Genomic DNA, 25,572 nt, shown 5'->3' with positions numbered 1-25,572 from the left:
ATGAAAATAGTTTGTTGGATCTCGATCGTAGTGATACACATATTCATAATATTGATGCCAAAAGATGCAAAGTTGATAGTGATAGTGCAACATATTTGTGGCACTGCCGTTTGGGTCATATCTATGTAAAGCGCATGAAGAAACTCCATAAATATGGATTTTTGGAATCACTTGGTTATGAATCATTTGATGCTTGCGAAACCGTGCCTTACGGGAAAGATGACTAAAACTCCGTTCTTCAGAACAATGGAATGAGCTACTGACTTGTTGGAAATAATACATACCGATGTATGCGATCCAATGAGTGTTGATGCTCGTGGCGAGTATCATTAATTTCTGACCTTCACAAATGATTTGAGCAGATATGGGTATATCTACTTAATGAAGCACAAGTCTGAAACATTTGAGAAGTTCAAAGAATTTCAGAGTGAAGTGGAGAATCATCGTAACAAGAAATTAAAGTTTCTACGATTTGATCGCGGAGACAAAATATTTGAGTTACGAGTTTGGTCTTCAATTAAAACAATGTGGAATAGTTCCACAAACTCATGCCACCTGGAACACCAGAGCATAATGGTGTGTCCGAACGTCATAACCACACTTTATTAGATATAGTGCCATCTATGATGTCTCTTATTGGTTTACCACTATGGTTTTGGGGTTATGCATTAGAGACAGCTGCATTCACGTTAATAGGGCACCGTCTAATCCGTTGAGACGACACCGTATGAACTATGGTTTAGCAAGAAACCTAAGCTGTCGTTTCTTAAAGTTTGGGGTTACGATGCTTATGTGGAAAAGTTTCAACCTAATAAGCTCGAACCAAAATCGGAGAGTTGTGTCTTCATAGGATACCCAAAGGAGACAGTTGGGTACACCTTCTATCACAGATCCGAAGGCAAGACATTCGTTGCTAAGAATGGATCCTTTCTAGAGAAGGAGTTTCTCTCGAAAGAAGTGAGTGGGAGGAAAGTAGAACTTGATGAGGTAAATGTACCTGCTCCCTTATTGGAAAGTAGTTTATCATAGAAATCTCTTCATGTGACTGCTACACCAATTAGTGAGGAAGCTAATGATGATGATCATGTAATTTCAGATCAAGTTACTACCAAACCTCGTAGGTAAACCAGAGTAAGATCCGCACCAGAGTGGTATGGTAATCCTGTTCTGGAGGTCATGTTACTTGACCATGATGAACCTACAAACTATGAAGAAGCAATGGTGAGCCCAGATTCTGCAAAATGGCTTGAGGCCATGAAATCTGAGATGGGATCCATGTATGAGAACAAAGTGTGGACTTTGGTTGACTTGCCCGATGATCGGCAAGCCATAGAAAATAAATGGATCTTCAAGAGGAAGACATACATTGATAGTAGTGTTACTTTCTAGAAAGCTAGAATTGTCGCAAAAGGTTTTTCGACAAGTTCAAGGTGTTGACTACGATGAGAGTTTCTCACTCGTATCTATGCTTAAGTCTGTCCGAATCATGTTAGCAATTGCCGCATTTTATGAAATCTGGCAAATGGATAAACAAAATTGTATTCCTTAATGGATTTATTAAAGAAGAGTTGTATATGATGCAACCAAAAGGTTTTGTCAATCCTAAAGGTGCTGACAAAATGTGCAAGCTCCAGCGATCCATCTATGGACTGGTGCAAGCATCTCGGAGTTAGAATATATGCTTTGATGAGTTGATCAAAGCATATAGTTTTATACAGACTTACGGTGAAGCCTGTATTTACAAGAAAGTGAGTGGGAGCACTACAGCCTTTCTGATAAGTATATGTGAGTGACATATTGTTGATCAGAAATAATGTAGAATTTTCTGGAAAGCATAAAGGAGTATTTGAAAGGAGTTTTTCAAAGAAAGACCTCGGTGAAGCTGCTTACATATTGAGCATCTAGATCTATAGAGATAGATCAAGACGCTTGATAAGTTTTTTTCAATGAGTACATACCTCGACAAGATTTTGAAGTAGTTCAAAATGGAACAGTCAAAGAAAGAGTTCTTGCCTGTGTTACAAGGTGTGAGATTGAGTAAGGCTCAAAACCCGACCACGGCAGAAGATAGAAAGAGAATGAAAGTCATTCCCTATGCCTCACCCATAGGTTCTAAGTATGCCATGTTGTGTGCCAGATCTATTGTATACCCTACACTGTGTTTAGCAAGGAAGTACAATAGTGATCTATGAGTAGATCACTGGACATCGGTCAAAATTATCCTTAGTGGATTAAGGATATGTTTCTCGATTATGGAGGTGACAAAAGGTTCGTCGTAAAAGGTTACGTCGATGCAAGCTTTGACACTAATCCAGATGACTCCAAGTCTTAATCTGGATACATATTGAAAGTGGGAGCAATTAGCTAAAGTAGCTTCGTGCAGAGCATTGTAGACATAGAAATTTGCAAAATACATACAGATCTGAATGTGGCAGACCCGTTGACTAAACTTCTCTCATAAGCAAAACATGATCACTCCTTAGTACTCTTTGGGTGTTAATCACATAGCGATGTGAACTAGATTATTGACTCTAGTAAACCCTTTGGGTGTTAGTCACATAGCGATGTGAACTGATCACATAAAGATGTGAACTATTGGTGTTAAATCACATGACGATGTGAACTAGATTATTGACTCTAGTGCAAGTGGGAGGCTGACGGAAATATGTCCTAGAGGCAATAATAAAGTTATTATTTATTTCCTTATTTCATGATAAATGTTTATTATTCATGCTAGAATTGTATTAACCGGAAACATAATACATCTGTGAATACATAGAAAAACATAGTGTCACTAGTATGCCTCTACTTGACTAGCTCGTTGATCAAAGATGGTTATGTTTCCTAGCCATGGACAAAGAGTTGTCATTTGATTAACGGGATCACATCATTAGGAGAATGATGTGATTGACTTGACCCATTCTGTTAGCTTAGCACTCGATCGTTTAGTATGTTGCTATTGCTATCTTCATGACTTATACAAAGTTCCTATAACTATGAGATTATGCAACTCCCGTTTACCGGAGGAACACTTTGTGTGCTACCAAACGTCACAACATAACTGGGTGATTATAAAGGAGCTCTACAGGTGTCTCCAAAGGTACATGTTGAGTTGGCGTATTTCAAGATTAGGTTTTGTCACTCCGATTGTCGGAGAGGTATCTCTGGGCCCTCTCGGTAATGCACATCACTATAAGCCTAGCAAGCAATGTAGCTAATGAGTTAGTTACAGAATGATACATTACATAACGAGTAAAGAGACTTGCCGGTAACGAGATTGAACTAGGTATTGGATACCGATGATCGAATCTCGAGCAAGTAACATACTGATGACAAAGGGAACAACGTATGTTGTTATGCGGTTTGACCGATAAAGATCTTCGTAGAATATGTAGGAGCCAATATGAGCATCCAGGTTCCGCTATTGGTTATTGACCGGAAACTGTTCTAGGTCATGTCTACATAGTTCTCGAACCCGTAGGGTCCGCACGCTTAACGTTACGATGACAGTTATATTATGAGTTTATAGTTTTGATGTACCGAAGGTTGTTCAGAGTCCCGGATGTGATCACGGACATGACGAGGAGTCTTGAAATGGTCGAGACATAGAGATTGATATATTGGACGCCTATATTTGGATATCGCAATCATTCCGGGTGAAATCGGGATTTTACCGGAGTACCGGGGGGTTACCGGAACCCCGCCGGGTGTTAATGGGCCTACATGGGCCCTAAGGGAGAAGAGGAGGGCCGACCAGGGCAGGCCGCGCGACCCCTCCCCCTAGTCCGAATAGGACAAGGAAGGGGGGCGCCCCCTTTCCTCTTTCCCCCTTCCCCCTTCCTTCTCCAACAAGGCAAGAGGGGGGGTCCTACTCCCGGTGGGAGTAGGACTCCTCCAGGCGCACCCCTAAGGGCTGGCTGCACCTCCCCCCTCCCTCCTTTATATACGGGGGCAGGGGCACCTCATAACACACAAGTTGATCTTCGTGATCATTACTTAGCCGTGTGCGGTGCCCCCCTCCACCATATTCCACCTCGGTCATATCGTAGCGGTGCTTAGGCGAAGCCCTGACTCGGTAGAACATCATCATCGTCACCACGCCGTCGTGCTGACGGAACTCTTCCCCGACACCCTGCTGGATCGGAGTCCAGGGATCGTCATCGAGCTGAACGTGTGCTGAACTCGGAGGTGCCGTACGTTCGGTACTTGGATCGGTCGGATCATGAAGACGTACGACTACATCAACCGCGTTGTTATAACGCTTCCGCTTTCAGTCTACAATGGTACGTGGGAAACACTCTCCCGTCTCGTTGCTATGCGTCACCATGATCTTGCGTGTGCGTAGGAATTTTTTTGGAATTACTACGTTCCCCAACAGTGGCATCCGAGCCTGGTTTTATGCGTAGATGTTATATGCACGAGTAGAACACAAGTGAGTTGTGGGTGATACAAGTCATACTGCTTACCAGCATGTCATACTTTGGTTCGGCGGTATTGTTGGATGAAGCGGCCTGGACCGACATTGCGCGTACGCTTACGCGAGACTGGTTCTACCGACGTGCTTTGCACACAGCTGGCTGGCGAGTGTCAGTTTCTGCAACTTTAGTTGAACCGAGTGTGGCTACGCCCGGTCCTTGCGAAGGTTAAAACAGCACTAACTTGACGAACTATCGTTGTGGTTTTGATGTGTAGGTAAGAACGGTTCTTGCCCAGCCCGTAGTAGCCACGTAAAATTTGCAACAACAAAGTAGAGGACGTCTAACTTGTTTTTGCAGGGCATGTTGTGATGTGATATGGTCAAGACATGATGCTATATTTTATTGTATGAGATGATCAGGTTTTGTAACCGAGTTGTCGGCAACTGGCAGGAGCCATATGGTTGTCGCTTTACTGTATGAAATGCAAGCGCCCTGTAATTGCTTTACTTTATCACTAAGCGGTAGCGATAGTCATAGAAGCAATAGATGGCAAAACGACAACGATGCTACGATGGAGATAAGGTGTCGCGCCGATGACGATGGTGATCACGATGGTGCTTTGGAGATGGAGATCACGAGCACAAGATGATCATGGCCATATCATATCACTTATATTGATTGCATGTGATGTTTATCCTTTATGCATCTTATCTTGCTTTGATTGACAGTAGCATTTTAAGATGATCTCTCACTAATTATCAAGAAGTGTTCTCCCTGAGTATGCACCGTTGTGAAAGTTCTTCGTGCTGAGACACCACGTGATGATCGGGTGTGATAGGCTCTACGTTCAAATACAACGGGTGCAAAACAGTTGCACACGCGGAATACTCAGGTTAAAATTGACGAGCCGAGCATATACAGATATGGCCTCGGAACACAGAGACCGAAAGGTCGAGCGTCAATCATATAGTAGATATGATCAACATAGTGATGTTCACCATGGAAAACTACTCCATCTCACGTGATAATCGGACATGGTTTAGTTGATTTGGATCATGTGATGATTGGACATAGAGATTGATATATTGGAAGCCTATATTTGGATATCGAAATCATTCCGGGCGAAATCAGGATTTTACCGGAGTACCGGGGGGTTACCGGAACCCCCCAGGGGTTAATGGGCCTACATGGGCCCTAAGGGAGAAGAGGAGGGCCGGCCAGGGCAGGCCGCGCGCCCCCTCCCCCCTAGTCCAAATAGGACAAGGAAGGGGGTGGCTTTCCTCTTTCCCCTTCCCCCTTCCTTCTCCAACAAGGCAAGAGGGGGGAGTCCTACTCCCGGTTGGAGTAGGACTCTCCCCCCTCCCTCCTTTATATACGGGGGCAGGGGGCACCTCATAACACACAAGTTGATCTTCGTGATCGTTCCTTAGCCGTGTGCGGTGCCCCCCTCCACCATATTCCACCTCGGTCATACCGTAGCGGTGCTTAGGCGAAGCCCTGCGTCGGTAGAACATCATCATCGTCACCACGCCGTCGTGCTGACGGAACTCTTCCCCGACACCCTGCTGGATCGGAGTCCGGGGATCGTCATCAAGCTGAACATGTGCTGAACTTGGAGGTGCCGTACGTTCGGGACTTGGATCGGTCGGATTGTGAAGACGTACGACTACATCAACCGCGTTGTTATAACGCTTCCGCTTTCGATCTACGAGGGTTCATGGACAACACTCTGCCCTCTCGTTTCTATGCATCACCATGATCTTGCGTGTGCGTAGGAATTTTTTTGAAATTACTACGTTCCCCAGCAGGTATGGCCATCATCATCTTGTGCCTTTGATCTCCATCTCCAAAGTGCCATCATGATATCCATCGTCACCGGCATGACACCATGATCTCCATCATCTTGATCTCTAACAACGTGTCGTCACATGGACGTCTCGCCAACTATTGATTTTGCAACTATTACTATCGCATAGCGATAAAGTAAAGCAATTATATGGCGCTTGCATCTTATGCAATAAAGAGACAACCATAAGGCTCCTGCCAGTTGCCGATAACTTTAACAAAACAAATCACATCATGTCTTGACCATATCACATCACAACATGACCTGAAAAAACAAGTTAGATGTCCTGTACTTTGTTGTTGCAAGTTTTACGTGGCTGCTACGGGCTTCTAGTAAGAACCGCTCTTACCTACGCATCAAAACCACAACGATTTTTCTTCAAGTCTGATGTTTTAACCTTCAACAAGGAGCGGTCGTAGTCAAACTCAATTCAACTAAAGTTGGAGAAACAGACACCCGCTAGCCACCTATGTGCAAAAGTACGTCGGTAGAACCAGTCTCATGAACGCGGTCATGTAATGTCGGTCTAGGCCGCTTCATCCAACAATACCGCCGAATCAAAGTAAGACATTGGTGGTAAGCAGTATGACTATTATCTCCCACAACTCTTTGTGTTCTACTCGTGCATAAAAATCTACGCACAGACCTGGCTCGGATGCCACTGTTGGGGAACACAATAATTTCAAAAAAATCCTACGATCATGCAAGATCTATCTAGGAGATGCATAGCAACGATACGGGAGAGTGTGTCCATGTACCCTTGTAGACCGAAACCGGAAGTGTGTCAATAACGCGGTTGTTGTATTCGAACGTCTTCACGATCCAACCGATCCAAGTACCGAATGTATGGCACCTCCCGTTCAACACACGTTCGGCTCGATGAAGTCCCTCGTGCCCTTGATCCAGTTGAGGACGAGGGTGAGTTCCGTCAGCACGATGGCGTGGCGATGGTGATGATGATGCTACTGGCGCAGGGCTTCGCCTAAGCACTACGATGGTATGATCGAGGTGTATAACTGTGGAGGGGGCACCGCACACGGTTGGGAGAGAAACTTGTGTGTTCTAGGGTGCCCGCTGCCCTCGTATAAATGGAGGGAGGGGAGGCCGGCCAGCCCCTATTGGGTGCGCCGGGAGAGGGGAGTCCTACTAGGACTTCAAGTCCTAGTAGGAGTCCACCTCCCGGGAGAATGGGGAGGAAGGAGAGGGAGTAGGAAAGTGGGCACCGCCCTCCTTCCCTTGTCCAATTCGGACTCCAGGGGGGCCTGCCTTGGCTGCCCTCCTCTCTCTCCACTAAGGCTCCTGGTGGCCCATTTGTTCCCCCGGGGGGTTTCGGTAACCCCTCTGGCACTCCGGTTTTACCCGAAACTTCCCGGAACACTTCTGGTGTCCGAATAACATGATCCAACATATCAACTTTTATGTCTTGACCATTTCGAGACTCCTCGTCATGTCCGTGATCTCATCCAGGACTCCGAACAAACTTCGGTCATCAAAAATACATAACTCATAATACATATCGTCATCGAATGTTAAGCGTGCGGAATGACGGTGTCCTGGACTAGGGGGTACTCACCATGTCGTCTCCCGATCAGTTGGATTGGGCTGAGGACCCCCATGGCCGTATACTCATGGGCCAGTTCGGATAACCCCTGCCGCATACAAGGAAGACTCCACAAGACTTGGCGCCCAAGACAAGGACTCTCCTAAACCCTAGGCCTCCGGTGTCTTATATAAACCGAGGCCAGGCTAGTCAACAGACAATCTCACATTCATTACTACAATCTCGTGGTAGACACATGTACTCTGTACTACACCCATATGAATACAATCAAAAGCAGCATGTAGGGTATTATCTCTTCGAGACAGCTCGAATGTCGGAGTATTGGGCCATGGGTAGGCGCACCCGAGTCCCTGAGCTTTCTAAGACTTTGGGCCGTCTTCAACCCACAAGACTCCAGAATGTAGCGCCGCCTTCTGGTGGCCGGCTGGCCCGAACGGCCAGCTGCCCGAAGGCTGCCTAGCGCCAACAGATGCCACCAAGACAAGTCGCCTCCTAGTAGACGGCCTCCAGAGAGGTCGGCCTCTAGCAGGCGGCCACCAGGCATCCCTAGAGTCTGTGCCCCTCATCAAGGAGATGAGACAGGGTGAAGCTACAGCGTAGCCCTGTACCCCCGGATCCCGGGATTGGTGTGGCTACAGTGTCCCATACCGGCTGAGATCCACGACGTGGCACTGTTGCCATTTCCCCTTTACGCCACTACTGTCCGGTGAAGCCCTGTTCCCACAATGGTATGTCGGTACGGCCTGCAGGCGACGGGCCCTACTGGGCAGGGAGAGCCTAGAAGACGGCCGATGATGGACCAGTCAGAACTACGGGAGGCTGGCCCCGAGCAGGCGGCCGGACCCTCCCCCAAGGGTAGTATGACATCAACCATACGGGGGGCGGTGTGGCTACAGTGGTCTCCCACCAGGCGGCGGGATTGTAGCCATGCTCCCCTGACCAAGCCCGCGTCATTAGCAGCATGGCTACAGTGATCAGCCACCAACCAGACCCGCCTACGGCGGACGCGGCCTGTCGGCTCCGTACCGGACAGGTCGGAGGGCCCGCCAGGCGGTGGGCCCCAGCTGCCGGCGGAGAAGCCGGTGACCAGAGACGCTGACAGCCGGGCCTAGCACCCGGCTGAGTTACCATTGTACGCCTGGGGGGTAGGCCTATACAAACCCCCCATGGCACCCATGCAAAGGGTTCCGAACCTGATAGACCTAGACTCATACCTAGAGGAAGAAGAGAGCTAGTCCTGCCTCTTTCAACCTCTAGCACACGGCTCAAGGAGCAACTTGTACTCACTAGTGCCTTCGTGATCATGCGCAGACCCTGTAGAGCAGGAGTAGGGGTATTATCTCCAAGGAGAGCCCCCAGCCTGAGTAAGGTACGCCAGCGTTCGTGTCTATGCCTTATCTCGCTTCCGGGCACCGGCGACGTTCTACTCGCTCCCACCATGATGAGCCATCCCTTGGCATATGTCGCACCCAACCCCCGACATTTGGCACCCACCATGGGGCGAGGTGCACCGTCGTCCGGAGATCTGCTCTGGACGGGAACCATGTTCCTTTCGGATGTGCGCAGCCAGCCCAGCACGCCCGATGGCGTTAGCCTCGACGCGCTGCGTGGCGTGGAGATCACCTGCGCAGCCAGCTGCCTCGCCGACCTCATCGGTGAGATCGACCTCTCCTACGAGCCTACGTCCTATGCAGGCACCGACTACCTGGAGAGCCGCCTCGTCAGCCTCCTCGACCAGCTCCATGTCGCCAGCGAGCCTGCTGCCGATTTGGAGTCTGTTGGCTCCACCGACCCGATGATCGTCGAATCCGACACGGTGTTGCTCGACACGTTCCCCACCAGCATGGTGGTCTACGACGAGCCGCCTCCTCGCGAGCACAGCGGCAGGAGCACCGTCACGAAGGTGCTTGTCATCAACAGCGGCGAGCACTCGGACGGAGGCGCTCGAGACCCACTCGATGCGGCGGTGCGAGACTTGTCAGCGCCCATCCCAGCCGATGCGGACGCCGAGGCGCTGGAAGCACGCCGCTTCCAGCTCATCGAAAGTGCCAACCGACTAGCCAGCATGTGACGCCTCTCGGAGGCCTACCGGCGCGAGATCGACCGGGCCGTCGGCGGGACGCCGGCTCCTGAAGGGCCTAGCCATGCCGGCTCGATCCGGCTGCACACCGCGGCCATCGCTGGTGCGTTCAGGGCGGAATGCCCCATCTACGCCACGCCAGCGTGAAATATACGAGCTGCCCAGGCGGTGGCAGACGAGATGGACAAGTACGAAGGCGACGAGCGTCGCCACATGACGGAGCGTGTCCAGCAGCTCCTTGTCGCGGCCGCCGAGCAGCACGAAGCCGGCTGCCGGGACGAAGCGCCAACCCGGCAGAACAACGAGCCGCCCCCTCGCCAAGATCATGGCGCAACATCTTGGACGCCAACTGGTGACGTTTGCATAAAGAAAGCCAACGAGCCGGCTGCCAGCCGCAGTCGAACTCGCCTCACCATCGAGCGCGACGCTGATACGTCTCCAACGTATCTATAATTAATGAAGTATTCATGCTATTATTTCATCCTTCTATGATGTTTTATAAGCATCTATATGTCATTTTATATGATTTTTGGGACTAACTTATTAACCTAGAGCCCAGTGCCACTTTTTGTTTTCTCCTTGTTTTAGTGTTTTACAGAAAAGGGATACCAAATGGAGTCCAAATGACGTGCCAATTTTGGAGGATTTTTTTTGGACCAAAAGAAGACCACGGAGCATCGGAGTTGGGCCAGAGGAGTCCTGGGCTGCCCACGAGTCAGGGGGGCACCACCCTGGGGGTGGCGCCCTCCTATCTCGTGGACAGCCCGGAGGCCCCCTTGACGTGAAACCAACGCCAATAATTCCTATAAATACTGAAACTTTCCGGAATTAACCTAGATCGGAAGTTCTGCCGCCGCAAGCCTCTGTAGCCACGAGAAATCAATCTAGGCCCTCTCCGGCACCCTGCCGGAGGGGGCCATCATCACCGGAGGCCATGGAAGAGGATCTCGGAGGGGACATCATCTCCATGAAGGCCAAGGACCAGAGGGGGAAACCCATGGAGGAGGAAGCACAAGGGGAAGAACCTCTCCTCCTCTCTCTTGGTGGCACCGGAGTGCCATCGGGAGGGGAATCATCGCCGCGGTGATCGTCTTCATCAACATCACCATCATCATCACCATCCTCATCTCTTTTACGTGGTCCACTCTCCCGCACCCCGCTGTAATCCCTACTTGAACATGGTGCTTTATGCTACATATTATGATTCAATGATGTGTTGCCATCCTATGATGTTTTGAGTAGATATCTTTTGTCTTTGGGTTGATTGTGATGGGGAACGTAGCAGAAATTCAAAATTTTCCTACGAGTTACCAAGATCTATCTATGGAGAGACTAGCAACGAGAGAGAGGAGTGCATCTACATACCCTTGTAGATCGCGAGTGGAAGCGTTCAAGAGAACGGGGTTGAGGGAGTCGTACTCGTCGTGATTCAAATCGCCGGAGATCCTAGTGCCGAACGGACGGCACCTTCGCGTTCAACACACGTGCAGCCCGGTGATGTCTCCCAAGCCTTGATCCAACAAAGAGAGAGGGAGAGATTGGGGAAGACTCCGTCCAGCAGCATCACAACGGCGTGGTGGTGGTGGAGGATCATGGCACTCCAGCAGGGCTTCGCCAAGCACCGCAAGAGACGAGGAGGGAGAGAGGTAGGGCTGCGCCAAGGAGAGGAAAAACTCATGTGTTTGCAGCCCCCAATACCTCAAGTATATATAGGGGAAGGGGAGGGGCTGCGCCCCCATCTAGGGTTCCCTCCCTAGGGGTGGCGGCAGCCCCAAAACCCATCTAGGGTGCGGCCAAGGGGGGGAAAGGGGGAAACTTGCCCCCCAAGCAAGGTGGAGGCGCCCCCTCCCCAAACCCTAGGCGCCTTGGGCCCTGGTGGGGGGCGCACCAGCCCACCTGGGGCTGGTCCCCTCCCACACTTGGCCCATGCAGCCCTCTGGGGCTGGTGGCCCCACTTGGTGGACCCCCGGGACCCTCCCGGTGGTCCCGATACATTACCGATAGCACCCGAAACTTTTCCGGTGACCAAAACAGGACTTCCCATATATAAATCTTTACCTCCGGACCATTCCGGAACTCCTCATGGCGTCTGGGATCTCATCCAGGACTTCGAACAACATTCTGTAACCACGTATATCTATTCCCTATAACCCTAGCATCATCGAACCTTAAGTGTGTAGACCCTACGGGTTTGGGAACCATGCAGACATGACCAAGCCGTTCTCCGGTGAATAACCAACAGCGGGATCTGGATAGCCATGTTGGCTCCCACATGTTCCACGATGATCTCATCGGATGAACCACAATGTCAAGGATTCAATCAATCCCGTATACAATTCCCTTTGTCTACCGGTATAGTACTTGCCCGAGATTCGATCGTCGGTATCCCGATACCTTGTTCAATCTCGTTACCGGCAAGTCTCTTTACTCGTTCCATAACATATCATCGCGCGATCAACTCCTTGATCACATTGTGCACATTATGATGATGTCCTACCGAGTGGGCCCAGAGATACCTCTCCGTCACACGGAGTGACAAATCCCAGTCTCGATTCGTGCCAATCCAACAGACACTTGCGGAGATACCCGTAGTGCACCTTTATAGCCACCCAGTTATGTTGTGACGTTTGGCACACCCAAAGCATTCCTACGGTGTCCGGGAGTTGCACAATCTCATGGTCTAAGGAAAAGATACTTGACATTCAGAAAATCTTTAACATACGAACTACACGATCTTGTGCTGGGCTTAAGATTGGGTCTTGTCCATCACATCATTCTCCTAATGATGTGATCCCGTTATCAATGACATCCAATGTCCATGGTCAGGAAACCATGACCATTTGTTGATCAACGAGCTAGTAAACTAGAGGCTCACTAGGGACATGTTGTGGTCTATGTATTCACACATGTATTGCGGTTTCTGGTCAATACAATTATAGCATGAATAATAGACATTTATCATGAACAAGGAAATACAATAATAACCATTTTATTATTGCCTCTAGGGCATATTTCCAACAGTCTCCCACTTGCACTAGAGTCGATATTCTAGTTCACATCACTATGTGATTGTAATGAATCAACACCCATGGGGTTTGATCATATCTCGCTTGCGAGAGAGGTTATTAGTCAACGGATCTGAACCTTTCAGATCCGTGTGTGCTTTGCAAATCTCTATGTCATCTCCTAGATGCAGCTACCACGCTCTATTTGGAGCTATTCCAAATAACTGTTCTACTATACGAATCTGGTTTACTACTCAGAATAATCTGGATTAGTGTCAAAATTTGCATCGGCGTAACCCTTTACGACGAACTCTTTTACCACCTCCAGAATCGAGAAAATTCCTTAGTCCACTAGTTATTAAGGATAAGTTTGACCATTGTCCTGTGATCCATTCCTAGATCACCCTTGTACCCCTTGACTGACTCATGGCAAGGCACACTTCCGGTGCGGTACACAGCATAGCATACTATAGAGCCTACATCTGAAGCATAGGGGAAAACCTTCGTCCTTTCTCTCTCTTCTGCCGTGGTCATGTCTTGAGTCTTACTCAATACTCACACCATATAACACAGCCAAGAACTCCTTCTTTGCTGATCTGTTTTGAACTCCTTCAAAATCTTGTCATGGTTTGTATTCGTTTGAAAGTACTATTAAGCGTTTTGATCTATCCTGATAGATCTTGATGCTCAATGTTCAAGTAGCTTATTCCAGGTTTTCCATTGAAAAACACTTTTCAAATAACCCTATATGCTTTCTAGAAATTCTACATCATTTCCGATCAACAATATGTCAACAACATATACTCATCAGAAATGCTATAGTGCTCCCACTCACTTCTTTGGAAATACAAGTTTCTCATAAACTTTGTATAAACCCAAAATCTTTGATCATCTCATCAAAGTGTATATTCCAACTCCGAGATGCTTACTCTAGTCCTTATAAGGATAGTTGGAGCTTTGCACACTTGTTACATCTTTCAGGATTGACAAAAACCTTCTGGTTGTATCACATACAACCTTTCCTCAAGAATATCACCGAGGAAACAATGTTTTGACATCCTATCTGCAAGATTTCATAAATCATGCAGTAATTGCTAATATAATTCCAACAGACTCTTAGCATTGCTACGAGTGAGAAAGTCTCATCGTAGTCAACTCCTTGAACTTGTCGGGAAACATCTTAGCAACAAGTCGAGCTTTCGTAATGGTGACACTTACCATCTTTGTCCATCTTTCTTTTATAATTCATCTGTCCGCAACGGTAGTTCTTCCAAAGTCTACACTTTGTTTTCATACATGGACCCTCTCCCAGATTTTATGGCCTCGAGCCATTTGTCGGAATCCGGACCCACCATCACTTCTCCATAGCTCGTAGGTTCATTGTTGTCTAACAACATGACCTCCAAGAAAGGATTACCGTACCACTCTGAAGCAGTACGCGTCCTTATCGTCCTACAAGGTTTGGTAGTGACTTAATCCGAAGCTTCATGATCACTATCATCAGCTTCCACTTCAATTGGTGTAGGTGCCACAGGAACAACTTCCTGTGCCCTGCTACACACTAGTTGTAGTGACAGTTCAATAACCATATCAAGTCTCCACCATCCTCCCACTCAATTCTTTCGAGAGAAACTTTTCTCTAGAAAGGACCCGTTTCTAGAAACAATCTTTTGCTTCTAGGTTTGAATCAGGAGGTATACCCAACTGTTTTGGGTGTCCTATGAAGATGTATTTATCCGCTTTGGGTTTGAGCTTATCAGGATGAAACTTTTTCACATAAGCGTCGCAGCCCCAAACTTTCAAGAAACGACAGCTTAGGTTTCTCTAAACCATAGTTCATACGGTGTCATCTCAACGGAATTACGTGGTGCCCTATTTAAAGTGAATGATGTTGCCTCTAATGCCTAGCCCATGAACGATAGTGGTAATTCGATAAGAGACATCATGGTATGCACCATTTCCAATAGGGTGCAGCTATGATGTTCGGACACACCATCACACTATGGTGTTCCATGCGGTATTAGTTGTGAAACAATTTCCACAAGGTCTTAATTGTGTACCAAACTCGCAACTCAGATATCCATCTCTATGATCATATCACAGACATTTTATCCTCTTGTCACGAAGATCTTCAACTTCACTCTGAAATTACTTGAACCTTTCAATAATTCAGACTTGTGTTTCATCAAGTAAATATACTCAACATCTACTCAAATCATCTGTGAAGTAAGAACATAACGATATTCACTGCATGCCTCAGCACTCATTTGACTAGACACATCAAAATGTGTTACTTCCAACAAGTTGCTATCTTGTTCCATCTTACTGAAAACGAGGCTTTTCAGTCATCTTTCCCATGTGGTATGATTTGCATATCTCAAGTGATTCAAAATCAAGTGAGTCCAAACGGTCCATCTGCATGGAGTTTCTTCATGCGTATATACCAATAGACATGGTTCGCGTGTCTCAATCTTTTCAAAAACGAGTGAGTCCAAAGATCCATCAACATGGAGCTTCTTCATGCGTTTTATACCAATATGTCTCAAATGGCAGTGCCACAAGTAGGTGGTACTATCATTACTATCTTATATCTTTTGGCATGAACATGTGTATCACTACGATCGAGATTCAATAAACCATTCATTTTAGGTGCAAGACCATTGAAGGTATTATTCAAATAAACAGAGTAACCATTATTCTCCTTAAATGAATAATCGTATTGCAATAGACATAATCCAATCATGTCTTTGCTCAACGCAAAAACCAAATAACAATTATTTAGGTTTACCACCAATCTCGATGGTAGAGGGAGCTGGCGATGCTTGATCACATCAACCTTGGAAACACTTCCAACACACATCGTCATCTCACCTTTAGCTAGTCTCCGTTTATTCCGTAGCTCTTTTTTTCAAGTTACTAACACTTAGCAACCGAACCGATATCTTAATACCCTGGTGCTACTAGGAGTACTAGTAAAGTACACATTTAACACAATGTATATCCAATATACTTCTGTCAACCTTGCCAGCCTTCTCATCTACCAAGTATCTAGGGTAGTTCTGCTTCAGTGACCGTTCCCTCATTACAGAAGCACTTAGTCTCGGGTTTGGGTTCAACCCTGGGTTTTCACTAGAGCAGCAATTGTTTTGCCATTTCATGAAGTATCCCTTCTTGCCCTTGCCCTTCTTGAAACTAGTGGTTTTACTAACCATCAACAATTGATGCTCCTACTTGATTTCTACTTTTGTGGTGTCAAACATCACGAATATCTCAAGGATCATCATATCTATCCCTGTTATGTTATAGTTCATCACGAAGCTCTAGTAGCTTGGTGGCAATGTCTTTGGAGAAACATCACTATCTCATCTGGAAGATTAACTCCCACTCGATTCAAGTGATTGTTGTACCCAGACAATCTGAGTACAAGCTCAACAGTTGAGCTTTTCTCCCTTAGTTTGCAGGTTAAGAAACTTGTCAGAGGTCTCATACCTCTTGACGTGGGCACGAGCCTGAATCCCAATTTCAGCTCTTGGAACATCTCATATGTTCTGCGACATTTCAAAAATGTCTTCGGTGCCTCAATTCTAAACCATTTAACATTACCCGCTGAACTATCACGTAGTCATCAAAACGTGTATGTCAGATGTGCGCAACATCCACAAACGACATTCGAGGTTCAGCACACCGAGCGGTGCATTAAGGACATAAGCCTTCTACGCAGAAATGAGGACGATCCTCAGTTTATAGACCTAGTCCGCATAATTGCTACTATCAACTTTCAACTAAATTTTCTCGAGGAACATATCTAAAACAGTAGAACTAAAGCACGAGCTATGACATAATTTGCAAAAAACCTTTTGACTATGTTCAGGATAATTAAGTTCATATTATGAACTCCCACTCAGATAGACATCCCTCTAGTCATCTAAGTGACACATGATCCGAGTCAACTAGGCCGTGTCCGATCATCACGTGGGACGGACAAGTCATCATCGGTGAACATCTTCATGTTGATAGTATCCACTATATGACTCATGTTCGACCTTTCGGTCTCTTGTGTTCCGAGGCCATGTCTGTACATGCTAGGCTCGTCAAGTTAACCTAAGTGTTTCGCGTGTGTAAATCTGGCTTACACCCGTTGTATGTGAACGTTAGAATCTATCACACCGGATCATCACGTGGTGCTTCGAAACAACGAACTTTCGCAACGGTGCACAGTTAGGGGGAACACTTTCTTGAAATTATTATGAGGGATCATCTTATTTACTACCATCGTTCTAAGAAAATAAGATGCATAAACATGATAAACATCACATGCAATCAAATAGTGACATGATATGGCCAATACCATTTTGCTCCTTTTGATCTCCATCTTCGGGGCTCCATGATCATCATCATCATCGGCATGACACCATGATCTCCATCATCATGATCTCCATCATCGTGTCTCCATGAAGTTGTCTCGCCAACTATTACTCTACTACTATGGCTAACGGTTTAGCAATGAAGTAAAGTAATTACATGGCGTTATTCAGTGACAGGCAGGTCATACAATAAATAAAGACAACTCCTATGGCTCCTGCCGGTTGTCATACTCATCGACATGCAAGTCATGATTCCTATTACAAGAACATGATCAATCTCATACATCACATATCATTCATCACATTCTTTTTGGCCATATCACATCACATAGCATACCCTACAAAAACAAGTTAGACGTCCTCTAATTATTGTTTGCATGTTTTACGTGGCTGGTATGGGTTTCTAGCAAGAACGTTTCTTACCTATGCAAAAGCCACAACGTGATATGCCAATTGCTATTTACCCTTCATAAGGACCCTTTTTATCGAATCCAATCTGACTAAAGTGGGAGAGACTGGCACCCGCTAGCCACCTTATGCAACAAGTGCATGTCAGTCGGTGGAACCTGTCTCACGTAAGAGTACGTGTAAGATCGGTCCAGGCCGCTTCATCCCACAATGCTGCCGAATCAAGATAAGACTAGTAACGGTAAGAAAATTGAACAAATCATCGCCCACAACTACTTTGTGTTCTACTCGTGCATAGAATCTACGCAATAGACCTAGCTCATGATGCCACTGATGGGGAACGTAGCAGAAATTCAAAATTTTCCTACGAGTTACCAAGATCTATCTATGGAGAGACTAGCAACGAGAGAGAGGACTGCATCTACATACCCTTGTAGATCGCGAGCGGAAGCGTTCAAGAGAACGGGGTTGAGGGAGTCGTACTCGTCGTGATTCAAATCGCCGGAGATCCTAGTGCCGAACGGACGACACCTCCGCGTTCAACACATGTGCAGCCCGGTGACGTCTCCCACGCCTTGATCCAGCAAGGAGAGAGGGAGAGGTTGGGTAAGACTCCATCCAGCAGCAGCACAACGGTTGGTGGTGGCGGAGGAGCGTGGCACTCCAGCAGGGCTTCACCAAGCACCGCAAGAGACGAGGAGGGAGAGAGGTAGGGCTGCGTCAAGGAGAGGAAAAACTCATGTGTTTGCAGCCCCCAATACCTCAAGTATATATAGGGGAAGTGGAGGGGATGCGCCCCCATCTAGGGTTCCCTCCCTAGGGGTGGCGGCAGCCCCAAAACCCATCTAGGGTGCGGCCAAGGGGGGAGAGGGGGAAACTTGCCCCCAAAGCAAGGTGGAGGCGCCCCCTCCCCAAACCCTAGGCGCCTTGGGCCCTGGTGGGGGGCGCACCAGCCCACCTGGGGCTGGTCCCCTCCCACACTTGGCCCATGAATCCCTCTGGGGCCGGTGGCCCCACTTGGTGGACCCCCGGGACCCTCCCGGTGGTCCCGGTACATTACCGATAGCACCCGAAACTTTTCCGATGACCAAAACAGGACTTCTGATATATAAATCTTTACCTCCGGACCATTCTGGAACTCCTCGTGACGTCCGGGATCTCATCCGGGACTCCGAAAAACATTCGGTAACCACGTATATCTATTCCCTATAACCCTAGCATCATCGAACCTTAAGTGTGTAGACCCTACAGGTTCGGGAACCATGCAGACATGACCGAGACGTTCTCCGGTCAATAACCAACAGCGGGATCTGGATACCCATATTGGCTCCCACATGTTCCACGATGATCTCATCGGGTGAACCACGATGTCAAGGATTCAATCAATCCCGTATACAATTCCCTTTGTCTACCGGTATAGTACTTGCCCGAGATTCGATCGTCGGTATCCCGATACCTTGTTCAATCTCGTTACCGACAAGTCTCTTTACTTGTTCCGTAACACATCATCCCGCGATCAACTCCTTGATCACATTGTGCACATTATGATGATGTCCTACCGAGTGGGCCCAGAGATACCTCTCCGTCACACGGAGTGACAAATCCCAGTCTCGATTCGTGCCAACCCAACAGACACTTTCAGAGATACCCGTAGTGCACCTTTATAGCCACCCAGTTACGTTGTGACGTTTGGCACACCCAAAGCATTCCTACGGTGTCCGAGAGTTGCACAATCTCATGGTCTAAGGAAAAGATACTTGACAATGAGAAAAGATTTAGCATACGAACTACATGATCTTGTGCTAGGCTTAAGATTGGGTCTTGTCCATCACATCATTCTCCTAATGATGTGATCCCGTTATCAATGACATCCAATGTCCATGGTCAGGAAACCATGACCATCTGTTGATCAACGAGATATTCAACTAGAGGCTCACTAGGGACATGTTGTGGTCTATGTATTCACACATGTATTGTGGTTTCCGGTCAATACAATTATAGCATGAATAATAGACATTTATCATGAACAAGGAAATACAATAATAACCATTTTATTATTGCCTCTAGGGCATATTTCCAACAAATTGATGAACTAGATTGGTATGAGTTGTATGTTTCACTTTGATGCTGTCCTATGGTGCCCTTCATGTCGCGCAAGCGTGAGGGATTCCCGTTGTCTGGTGTTGCAATACGTTCATGATTCGCTTATAGTGGGTTCGTGAGTGACTGAGACACAAACCCGAGTAAGAGGGGTTGTTGCGTATGGGAATAAAGAGGACTTGATGCTTTAATGCTTTGGTTGGGTTTTACCTTAATGATCTTTAGTATTTGCGGAAGCTTGCTAGAGTTCCAGTCATAAGTGCATATGATCCAAGTAGATAAAGTATGTTAGCTTTTGCCTCTCCCTCATATGAAATTGCAATAGTGATTATCGGTCTTGTTAACAATTGCCTAGGACAATTCCGCACATTGATCCACCATTATTCCACACTCTCTATTTATATTATTTAGTAGTATATTCTAAATCTATGATAACAGCACCTACTTTTATATTTTAGCTCTCCGATATCATACAAAGTTATCCTCTTCATACCCACAACACAGTTTTATTTCTTGTTTCTAGTTGGAAGCAAACGTTCGGTGCACGTAGAGTCATACCAGTGGCAGATAGGGATTGAGAGAATATTGATCTTACCTTTAGCTCCTTGTGGGTTCGACACTCCATACTTATCACTTCCACCTTTGGGAATTGCTACAATGATTCCCTACACTTGGGGATTATCAGACGCCGAAGGCCGCCCTCGAGCCGTGGAGCGGCGAGGCGATCCGCCTCCTCCTCAGCCCCGCGGGGAAAGGCATCCCACCCCACCGCCTGTCACGCACCCGACACTCGGCGACCGCCTTGGCCGCCGAGAAGGAGTTGGAGAAAGTGACGCCCGCCACTGGATCGACCGCCTCAATCGCTCCCTGGAGCTAGAAGAAGAATATACGTTGGGTCCGCCCTGTTTTGGCCCCCCGAATCCGAGATGAGCCCTTCCCTCCAGGGTTCACGCTCCCAGGAGATACGCCCAAATACACCGGCTCCGTGAAGCCGGAAGACTGGCTGGTCGACTACTCCACGGCCGTCAGCATAGCGAACGGCAACAAGCGTGTTGCTGTGAAGTACGTCCCGCTCATGCTCCAGGGCATAGCCCAGACGTGGCTTAACAGCCTGAAGCCCCGCAGCATCAACGGCTGGGTTGATTTCACCGAGGCCTTTGTCCGCAACTTCACGAGAACATACAAGCGGCCTCCCAAGCCTCGACAACTCTCCTTGTTCGTCCAAAGGCCCAGCATATCGACTCGCAACTACCTCACGCGCTGGGCCGAGCTGTGCAACTCCTGCGAGGGCGTGCACGAGGTGCAGGCCATCGAGTATTTCACTGCTCGGTGCCGAGTGGGCACCCTCCTCAAGCACCGGCTCCTCTGCGACGAGCTGACGACCCTCAACGAGCTGTTAATCATCGTCGACAAATACGCAACTACCGACTCCTCCATGAAGGCAGAGATCCAAGTCGATGCATCCGGCAAGATAGCCCCTCCGACTTCTCGAGCCCCGGCAGGAGACTCCAGTCGGAGACATCAGCAGAGCGAAAACAAGTGCAAGGCTGTACATCCGGATTTCGCAAGCCGGCAGGTGGCAGCAGTCGAAGACCAGCAGCCGGTGGGGCAGCCTCCGCCTAAGCGTCAGAAGGGCGGCAAGCCCAATTGGTTACCCGCCTTCTCATATGAACAAACTCTTGATGCGCCTTGCAAGTTCCATAGCGGCACGAAGCCGTCCAACCACACCACCCAGAAGTGCCATTGGCTCACCCGAATTGCCAAAGGAGATGGACACCTGCCTCCGCCGCCTGCCGATTCACCGCCTCCTCCGCCCCAGCATCCGGCGGTCCGGCCAGTCGGAGCAATACAAGATGAGTATCCGAAAGAGCAGGGAGTCTATGTCGTGTTCACCAGTGTGGCTGACGACAGACGCAGTAGATGGCAGCAGCAGCAAGAGGTGCAAGCAGTAGCAACTGGAGCCGCCGAGTTTATGCACTGGTTAGAGAAGCCCATCAGCTGGAGCAGGGCCGACCACCTAGAAGTGATGCCTTCTCTCGGTTCTTATGCCCTGGTCCTGGATGCCACCCTTGCAACAGAGCGGCGAGCAACTCATTTCTCTAGAGTTGTGATAGATGGTGGCAGCAGTATCAACATCCTGTACCGTGACACGATGGAGAAATTGGGAATCAAGCAGAAGCAGCTTCAGCCCAGTCGGACTGTATTTCATGGCATAGTTCCTGGCCTTCCCTGCTCACCAATCGGCAAGACTCAGATCGATGTCCTCTTCGGGGACAAAAATCATTTCCGCCGAGAGGCAATCTGGTTTGAAGTGGTGGACCTTGAGAGCCCGTACCATGCGCTGCTTGGCCGGCCTGCCCTGGCCAAGTTCATGGCGGTCCCCCACTACGCTTACCTCAAGATGAAGATGCCGACTACCAAGGGAATCCTAACCGTAGCCGGAGACTACAGGAAATCATCCGCTTGCGCGGCAGATAGCAGCCGACTGGCCGAGTCCCTTATGATTGCAGCTGAGAAACGACTCCTGGAAAGGGTTGTGGCGTTGGCAGGCAAGCAGCCGGAAATGTCACCACCACCCAAGGAGTCGGAAGTTGAAGGATCGTTCAAGCCGGTGAAAGAAACCAAGAAAATAGCCTTGGACCCAGAGCACCCAGAGAAGCATGCCCTCATCGGAACAAACCTTGACAGTAAATAGGAAGGCGAGCTCGTTGATTTCCTCCGTGAGAATCGTGACATCTTCACATGGTCCCCCAAGGACATGCCGGGTGTCCCGACAGATTTTGCCGAGCACATGCTACACCTCCGACCTGAGGTCAAGCCGGTCAGGCAGCCCTTGTGTCGCCTACAGGAAGAAAAGAGAAGAGTTGTTGGAGAAGAAATAGCCCGGCTTCTAGCAGCCGGCTTCATCATGGAGGTGTTCTTCCTAGAACGTTTGTCCAACCCGGTTCTTGTGCTGAAGAAGAACAAGCAGTGGAGCATGTGCATTGATTATACCAGCCTCAACAAAGCTTGCCCCAAAGACCCCTTTGCCTTGCCAAGGATCGACCAAGTGATAGACTCCACAGCCGGATGCGAGCTACTGAGTTTTTTGGATGCCTACTCAGGCTACCATCAGATCAAGCTGAACCCGGCCTACAGGCTGAAGACCACCTTCATCACACCATTCGGAGCCTTCTTCTACCTGACGATGACGTTCGGCTTGAGGAATGCCGACGCCACGTTTCAGCATTGCATGCAGAAGTGCCTCCTCAAGCAACTCGGCAGAAACGCCCACGTTTACGTGGATGATGTGGTGGTGAAGATGGAAAAGCATGGCACACTGCTAGAAGACCTCAAAGAGACATTCGAGAACCTGCGTCAATTTCAAATCAACATCAACCCGGAGAAAAATGCATCTTTGGAGTACCAGTCGGCCAACTTCTTGGCTTCCTGGTCTCAGAGTGCGGCATAGAGTGCAACCCTATGAAGATCAAGGCAATTGAGAGTATGGAAGTTCCCACCGGACTGCTGGACGTACAAAAATTCACTGGCTACCTGGCGTCCATCAGTCGCTTCCTCAGCCGGCTGGGTGAGAAGGCTCTCCCATTGTACCAGCTCATGAAGAAACCCACTTTTTTCGACTAGAACGACAAGGCGGACAAAGCCTTCCGACAGCTCAAGAAAATGTTAACCACCCCGCTTGACCTGGCGGCTCCGACTGATAAAGAGCCCATGCTCCTCTACATCGCCGCCACCAATCCGGTGGTCAACACAGTCATAGTTGTGGAACACAAGGAGGAAGGCAAGGCACTGGCGGTCTAGAGGCCGGTGTATTATTTGAGTGAAGTACTGTCTGCCTCCAAGCAAAACTACCCCCACTATCAAAAGATGTGCTATGGCATACATTTCGCTGCCAAGAAGCTAAAGCCTTACTTTCAAGAGCATCCAATTATTGTTGTCTGCACAACTCCACTTGCTGAGATCATTGGAAGCCGAGATGCCTCTGGCCGAGTGGCCAAGTGGGCCATAGATCAGGCCCCCTACACCATCCACTACCAGCCTCGCACCGCCATCAAGTCACAAGCGCTGGCCGACTTCCTCGTAGACTAGGCCGAGACCCAGTACCTGCTGCCAGCGCCAGACTCCCCTCATTGGCAGATGCACTTTGATGGATCAAAAATGCGCACCGGCCTGGGAGCCGGCGTTGTCCTCACCTCTCCCAAAGGCGACAAGCTCAAATACGTGTTGCAGATCCACTTTGCTGCCTCCAACAATGTAGCCGAATATGAAGCACTCATACATGGGCTCCGGCTTGCCAAGGAACTCGGCATTCGTCGGATCCTGTGTTATGGTGATTCCGACTTGGTGGTCCAGCAGTCATCTGGCGACTGGGACGCCAAGGATGCAAATATGGCGAGCTACCGCTTCTTCGTACAACAACTCAGTGGATATTTTGAAGGGTGCGAGTTCCTCCTTGTGCCAAGAAACAATAACGAGCAAGCAGATGCCCTGGCACGGATTGGCTCCACCCAACAAGCAATACCAGCCGGCGTCGCCCTGCGCCGCCTTCTCAAACCGTCTATTAGGCCATCACTAGAATCAGATTCCATCTTCATGCCGGACCCTCCCGAAGAAGTCGGATCCGACTTGAGGGTCCCAGAAGCCGGCACGGGGACTTTGGCAGGCGGCCCGGGGACTGTAGCAGCCACACCCAGCCTGGGGACTCCAGAGCCCGGCCTCGGGACTGCAGCAGTCGGCTCGGGGACTTCTCCAGTTTAGCAGGCGGAAGCAGCAACCAACCCACCGCCTCCCGGCCCAACCGCCCTTATACAAGTTGCAGTCATAGCAGTCGAAGAAATAGCAGCAACATCCTGGGCCCAACCAATTCTCAAATTTCTGGTGAACAAAGAGCTGCCGACTGACGAGATCTCGGCCCAACAAGTGCAACGGTGGGCAGCAGCTTACACCATCGTCAACAGAGAGCTGGTGCGGCAAAGTGTCACTAGCGTTTATCAGCGCTGCATGGAGCCAGAGAAAGGCCAAGCAATTCTCAAGGATATCCACCAAGGCGAATGCGGTCACCATGCGGCTTCAAGATCACTCGTTGCCAAGGCTTTCCGCCATGGTTTCTTCTGGCCGACTGCTCTAGAAGAAGCCAAAGAATTGGTCCAGAAGTGTCAAGGGAGCCAGAAGTTCCGCTCCAAGCCACATCTGCCGGCTTCTGCGCTCAAGACTATTCTTATCGCCTGGCCCTTTGCCGTTTGGGGCCTGGACATGGTGGGACCATTCAAGACGGCTCGTGGTGGCATGACTCATTTACTTGTCGCTATGGACAAGTTCACCAAGTGGATAGAAGCAAAACCAATCAAGAAGTTGAATGGGCCGACTGCCGTGACCTTCATCGCCGACATCACCACACGGTACAACATACCACAAAGCATCATCACCGACAACGGCACAAACTTCACCAAGGGAGCCTTGGCCCGTTTCTGCGTGACACGGGGCATCCGACTAGACTTAGCGTCCGTTGCCCATCCGTAGTCAAACGACCAAGTGGAGCGAGCAAACGGCCTAATTTTGTCCGGCATCAAGCCCCGACTGGTTGAGCCTCTAGAGCGTTTGGCCGGTTGCTGGCTCGAGGAGCTATCGGCCGTCCTCTGGAGCTTGCGTACAACTCCGAACAAGTCAACCGGCTTCACGCCATTCTTCCTCGTCTATGGTGCCGAAGCCGTCATCCTCACGGACATAGAATTCGACTCCCCTCGAGTCACCATGTACACCGAGGAGGAAGCCAAAGAAGCACGAGAGGAC

This window comes from Triticum dicoccoides, chromosome 1B (genome assembly GCF_002162155.2).
Source record: "Triticum dicoccoides isolate Atlit2015 ecotype Zavitan chromosome 1B, WEW_v2.0, whole genome shotgun sequence".
NCBI classification, from domain to species: Eukaryota; Viridiplantae; Streptophyta; class Magnoliopsida; order Poales; family Poaceae; genus Triticum; species Triticum dicoccoides.
Note: the sequence above shows the minus strand (reverse complement) of the source record.